At 32.8% G+C, this 6676-nt stretch overlaps 1 long non-coding RNA gene across 5 annotated transcripts in view; it reads left to right on the forward strand.

Annotated features, from left to right (window-relative positions):
* Positions 1 to 2793, forward strand: part of LOC131152199 (uncharacterized) — a 31365-nt gene extending 28572 nt beyond the window's left edge. For 2 of the 5 annotated variants that reach the window (XR_009135886.1, XR_009135887.1), the window contains 6 exons: positions 647 to 679; positions 798 to 831; positions 955 to 1079; positions 1179 to 1333; positions 1947 to 2109; positions 2592 to 2793. This is a non-coding gene — a long non-coding RNA (uncharacterized LOC131152199). The remainder of the gene's footprint in view (positions 1 to 646; positions 680 to 797; positions 832 to 954; positions 1080 to 1178; positions 1334 to 1946; positions 2110 to 2591) is intronic. The other 3 variants (XR_009135884.1, XR_009135885.1, XR_009135883.1) reach the window with 3 other exon arrangements.
* Positions 2794 to 6676: the final 3883 nt, after the last annotated feature.

The following is a 6676-nucleotide window of genomic DNA, read 5'->3' on the forward strand; positions in this document are numbered from 1 at the left end:
CTTGTTCCCTTTTTTCTGCAAAACTAAACAAACAGGCTGACTCTTTACTATGTGGACCAGACAAGCAACAATGGGACCGTTGATGACTTGGAAATAATGGCATGTTACCTTGCTGAAAAAGAAGAGTACAAGACAAGATATGGTCCTCTTTAAGTCAGAGCCCCATCTCTGAGTTGTCATGATAGCACCAACTTTATCTTTATTAGCATTTATTTTATGTCTTTCTCATTGTATTGTCGTCGTCATTGTAAGCTTTATCTAAAAGTAGCTTTAGTAAAGCAGCTTGGATAGTGTCTTTGACTTTGTGTCAACATCGTTGTTAGCTTCAAGCACTCTTAAGGGTTAAGAAAAGAATATGATACGACATATTCCCTTACTCGCTTCTATATAAGGAGTGCTTTAACTGTAGGAATATTTAGGTTGATTTAGTGCTTTATCAATCCCCGTCAGGCTTGACTTCCCAACATGTCTTTCCTACCATAATGATCCAATAACTACGGGTATCTTGTAAGAGTTCTCCCTTTGTTCTGGTATTTTGTCTGCTTAATGAAATATCTCTTGGTGTGTTTCGCGTAATGCTTCTTGTTCTACTCTTCTACCTTCTTATTATTGATTCTACACTGAGTGCCCAATTAACTATCTGCAGTGGGCTACTCTCAAGAGTCTTCAACTAGAGGAGGTTGGTCTATTCATGCATTCATGTTCAATTCCTGTGTTTATAATAAAAAAAAGAAATGTTTTCATTTTATTTTATTTTTGTTATTTATTTATTTATGTATTTATTTATTTATTTGCAGCTTATGTGTGCCTACACTGCTGGTTTGGTTGCAGGTGCCTACACTCTGCTTTTTTGTTATAAATAAATAATTGTGTGTTAATTTTCATAAATAAATGAATAAGTAAAACAACTAGTAGTTTTGCTTTTCAACTCATCTGGTGTCTTCTTATATATAGTAGGATTGTAGCCCGTGCTTCAAGGGTGAGAAGGTGGTACAAGAGAAGAAAGTGCAAGAAGTTATTGTGGAGAAGGAATGCAAAATGGTCGGACAATTACATTCCCAGAAGGAGCTGATTAAGCTGTAAGATAGAGAATTCTTTAAAACTCCCTTTTGCTTATGTGATATTTTCAGCTTGATATTTGGTTACTGGTCCTCTTATTGAATGTTGTGTTTCTGCAGCCTGACACAATCACAAGAGGCATGGTGTACAATCTTCAATAGAAGGATCATCCTACGTTTACATGGAAGGGTAATGATCTATTTGTTGAGCATACATCGTCTCTCACTGAGCTACCCTCCATCAAATACCCACCCTGGAGAAGTTGTAAAGCCTGGTAAGTTATACCTTAGTTTGGTTGCACTTATTTTCCAAGTATGTTACTCAATAAAGTAAATATTCATTTGTCAAACCACCCCCAACCCCTGCAGAAGGCAGCAGGGGCAGGTCAGAGGCCAGGTCTGAGTTTATCCCATACTTGCTAGGAGTCTACCCCCACTTTGAATTAATTGAGGAAAACTGCTAAATATTGTTCACAAATAATAACATCAAAACAGTATCAAACAAATCTCTCACAAGTATATCATCAAACGCCTAGTACGACACTACATTACCACAAACATTATAAATGGTTTAATGAATTTACGGTCGCACATATACATCAAAACTTATCAAAGTGGAAAATAAAAGCTAAAGAAGGCAAACTTAAAACATGGGCAATTCTAGCTTTCGCCTAAACAATAAAACACCATTATGTTAAAATAAGCTTATCAAAGTGGAAAATAAAAGCTAAAGAAGGCAAACTTAAAACATGGGCAATTCTAGCTTTCCCCTAAACAATAAGACACCATTATGTTAAAATAACCTATGTATGGCTAACATAATCATATTTAATGTATTTTGATGATATTAACCTAACTTGTAGTTCCAAGTTTAACCTATCTTTGCAGATCAAGTTAGTACAGGTACAAGTGACAAATACAGGAAGGTATTGGATCAAATGCAAAGATTGGACCAAGTGGACATTTGAGTAGGAAAGATCAAGGTGGACATCCACTTGGAAGAACTCGAGCACATCCAACAAAGTCATAGTATAAAAGGGAGTGTTTTGAGGTAGGAACTATTGTAACTCTCTAGGACCAACACTACATTGGAAAATTATGGTTCTTTAGTTTCACATATCTTCAATTTTCGATTTACCTATCTCCTTGCACAGAATGTAAAATCTTATGCGTTGTTTACTTCTGATTTTTTATTTTTTATTTTTATTTTCATTTATATATTTATTTATTTTGTAAATCTCATGAATTATATTACGTGCCAAATATGGGAATGTAAGACAAAGTTCTCATTCTGGTGGCATACAATGCTAATTTTGAGACCCCTTGTTCTAAAACCAAGAACTGCTTATTATGAGGGGCATTTTTTTTACTGAATCTTAAATCATAATGTAATACAATTTGTTTCAAAATCTGTACATTTGTTCTATATATATTGTAATTCTGCTCCATTTGATTGTTGTTTGCGTTTGTTGTAGACAACTAATTTGGCATAGATGAAAATATTTTTGCTCACCCTTTTCTTTATTATCCCAGGTATTGTTGAATTCTAGGCAGCAACACGGTGCTATCAACTCGATTGATGCAGATTCTAGCATTTTTGAAGCTTGAAGAAATCAACTTATTTTTTAATCCAAGTAGAAGCTTGGAGAGTGACATTGATTTCTTAACTGAAGGATTGAATGGAAAGGCAACTATTATTACAGGCATTGGCAATTATAAAGTTAAGAGTTCCGCAGATTAATTTCTCCTATATTAAGGATTAGTTTCTTAGATTTGGTAAAATTTATGGCTATTATTTATGAATTATATTGAAAATCTCAGGCAAGAGTGTCAAACTTGGGGGAAAATGTTATTTGTTGAGATGGGTATATAAAAAAATAGCACATAATAACTTAAGGACATTCAAAATTAGTATGCAATTGCATAATTATTTTTCTTTGTTTTTTGAAATGCGACATGTGCACCGCACTAATATATTATAAATACATGAGGATAATTTTTGGCATTGATAACTACCATAGGGTGTATTAGAAATTTGTTCTAGTGAAAGAAGCCACTAGCCAGTGAGATTATCATTGTTTTATTTTTAAGAAATGTTAACAAGGGATGATGTCAATATGCTTTTCCTCATGGTATATTTAAGAATTTAATTTATGTTTTCGGAGTTGAACAGTGATAATGTTAGAAGTTTTGGTTAACTTACAAAAAGAGATGAGTTATTATTGTAAAGCAAACGATAATATTAAATTTTTATGCATCTATAAAATAGAATAAATCAAGAATTACTATTATTATGGAGTAATTCTTTATTTATTCTTTCCTATTCCATGTTTGATAGAATAATAGAAACGAATGTTGGGCATGCAATAAATAGAATGGAATGAAATTATAAAATTGCTCTGCTCTATATTTTTACGTACATCCATATAATTTTTCTTATTGCATTATACTCCTAACCCGTTCCATTGCATAGCACCAAACAAGTCATGAATTTTAAATTAATGACTTTTTAAAAGTTTATGTATTATTATTATTATTATTATTATTATTATTATTATTATTATATACCCAAAATTGGACTTGAATATCTCTCATTCTATACTTCTAAATTACTACCAAATAGGCAGCTGATGGGTCAAATTAAGTATGTCGCATTTGCTAATGTCATACCTTAGTTATATATAGGGAGGGGTCCATCGAACAAAAATTTAAAATCCTGCTAATTGATGAATTTTAAATTTTCCTCGTTTCTTATAAGCATTTCTTACTCAACTAAGGCAAGCAAACTTGTAAGGGACTGTACTTCATTTAGGATTTAGAATTCTCTAATTATAATATAGAAACTTGTAAGGAACTGTCCTTCATTTAAGATTTGGAATTCTCTAATTACAACATAGCACATCAGTATTTGGTTCATACAAGTAAGCATTGCTTGGTATAAGTTCCAACTATGTGAGTTGCATATCACTTTATCGGGTTTAATACAGTATCTTATGATTGTAAGGTTAAAAATTTATGTAGATGGATCCAATGACATGGGTCTCTCATTTAGCCAAATAAGAAACAATTAATGTAAAATTTGAAATTCATCCATTATAAGATGCTATATATGTACTTGAATCCATAAAACAGAGGACATGACTTGGTGTGGATGCTAGTAATGTGTATTCCATCACAATATAGTGAGTACAATTAATTTAATTTTTTGTAAGAATTGTTCCTTATAAGTACTTTTTCCAATAGAATTTACATTAACCGTTACGAGTCAAGCTTGTTCAGGGCATTATGCTTACCTGTGACCGCTTATCTCATGTGTTTGGGATGGGTTTCCATCATGTAGTAAATATTAGTGTAGAGTTATTTTCTGCTAGTAGTGTCTTTGTATGCCAAATAAGGCAGTATGACTCCTTGGTCACTTTAATGTTTCCTAGTGTCAGGATGATAATTGCATAAAAACCTCTTTAGGGGAGGGTGAGTGTTCATCAGTCATTGTAAAACTCATTAGCTATTGTCAACGTGTTTAGCCTACTTACCTCTCTCGCTAAGTACACAATGTCAACGGAGGTGTTGTTAATGAATTATGTTTGCTTCAATGTTTACTACTTGCTTGCCATGACTTTCATGAATGGTTACTGTTTCCGCTGCTATTTGAATGAATGCTAATGAAAGTGCTTCGTGGATGAATATTGGTAAACGAAAGGATGACTAGTTAAATAAGAGTGCTTTAGCTAGCATTGCACGACCCTTCACAAGGGTGTGAAAATAGCCGGATTGTGACACATAGCAATGTGTGATTGTTATTCGTCATTAGATGAAACAAAATAAACGATTGATAACCATGTATCCACACTTATGAAAAAGTTAGATCTCAAGTTATGTATTAATGTCTAGTGGGGGAAAAAAAAAATCAAAGAGTTGCTTTAAGGTTCATTTGGATCAAGGATTTTGGTGGAGAAAAAAAAAATAAAAGGATAGGAAAATGAGAAGAAAGCTCTTTTTTTTTTTTTATTGTATTATTCTCTTTATATCAAATACTATTAAAAATAAAAGTTTATTCTCTAATATAATTAAAAATTAAAGAAAATTAAACTTGAATGGTGCAAAAGATCAAATTTTTATTCATTGATTTGACACATATATATATATATATATATATATATATATATATATTTAGTTTTCTTGATAACCAAACATGAAAAGTTAGATTCATTTATGTTTTCTTTTCCTCTTCTTTCCTTTATATTTTTCAAGTTTCAATTGAGGTGTAGTCCCAAGAGGGGGAGTGAATTGGGTTATTAAAATTTTCGTTTAATTCTTTTTAAGAATTCTTAAACCACTTGTTAATTTAACAAGAACACAACATAGACATATTTACTTATTCAATCCTCAAACCAACACTTCAACACAACACAAATAAACCAAAACTTAAACAATCAATCAACCAATAAAGTATTCAACCTCAAAATACCAAATCAAGATATAACATGTAGCTTCTTGGCAATTCTTAGCTTTTTTTCTAGCCCTGTGTATAAATTATAAGCCCTGCGTTGATGGGTTTGATTTTTCAATATGATACACAATATGAAATCCAAAAGTCCTTCCAAGAACTTGGACTTTTAAATAAACTTTCAGTTAATTAGTCTTGAATGTTTACCAATCAACATACTCCCTTATGGTTACCGCAATTTGTATTGATCAACCAACGTACTTCCTTTCATTTTCCGTAAATCCCAAAATCAAATTAATCTTTAGTTTACTTAATATCCATCCACGCAGTGTATATTATCAAAGGTTAAATTCAACCACGCAGTTAATATATGCTAAAAAGTAAAAAGAGTAAGGAAGGAGAGTGACACCACGTTTTTTACAAGGTTCGGCTTATCCCCAGCCTATGTCCTCGCCTTTGGCCAATATCACCAAAGGATTCCACTATACCGTTCCTTTCCGGGCAGAACAAACCTTTTACAAGTGATACCCCACGCTTAGACACTCCTTAAGTAGGCTAGAGCAATGTCTCTCCAAATGATACTTCACACTCGGCTACTCCTTCAATAGGCTAGAGTAACGCCTCTCCAAGTGATGCTCCACACACTCGCTCACTCCTTCAATAGGCTAGAGCATTGCCTCTCCAAGCGATGCCCTATGCTTGGTTACAACGATCTAATAGCCCTTAACCATTAAGAACTACAAGAACAAGAACAAGAACTTGCGTACAAAAGATGCTCTAAGATATAGTTGATTAGTACAACTATAAGCGCAAAATATACTTCAATGTAAATCTCAATGTAAAGAAATTGAAGCTTAACTTAAACCTATCACCGATATAATATTTATTTGAATGAAAGATTCAGACTTTAAAGCTCAATTTCGGTGTGAGAAGATCAGCAAGAACTTAGTTGAGAGAATAGCAAGATGTGAGCAAGATAGCCTTTGTGAATTAAGAGCACTTGAGAGTATGTAGTTGCTGAAATTATTTCTTGGTGATTAAAATCTTTGTCTTGGGGGCTATATATAGTGCTTAAAAACTTAATTTCTTGTTGCCCAAGTTTACTTGGAGTGTTGCTCAAGTTTGCAAAAAGTTTGGAGCCCAAGAAACCAATTTTTAAAACTTTACTGTT

This window comes from Malania oleifera, chromosome 3 (genome assembly GCF_029873635.1).
Source record: "Malania oleifera isolate guangnan ecotype guangnan chromosome 3, ASM2987363v1, whole genome shotgun sequence".
NCBI lineage: Eukaryota > Viridiplantae > Streptophyta > Magnoliopsida > Santalales > Ximeniaceae > Malania > Malania oleifera.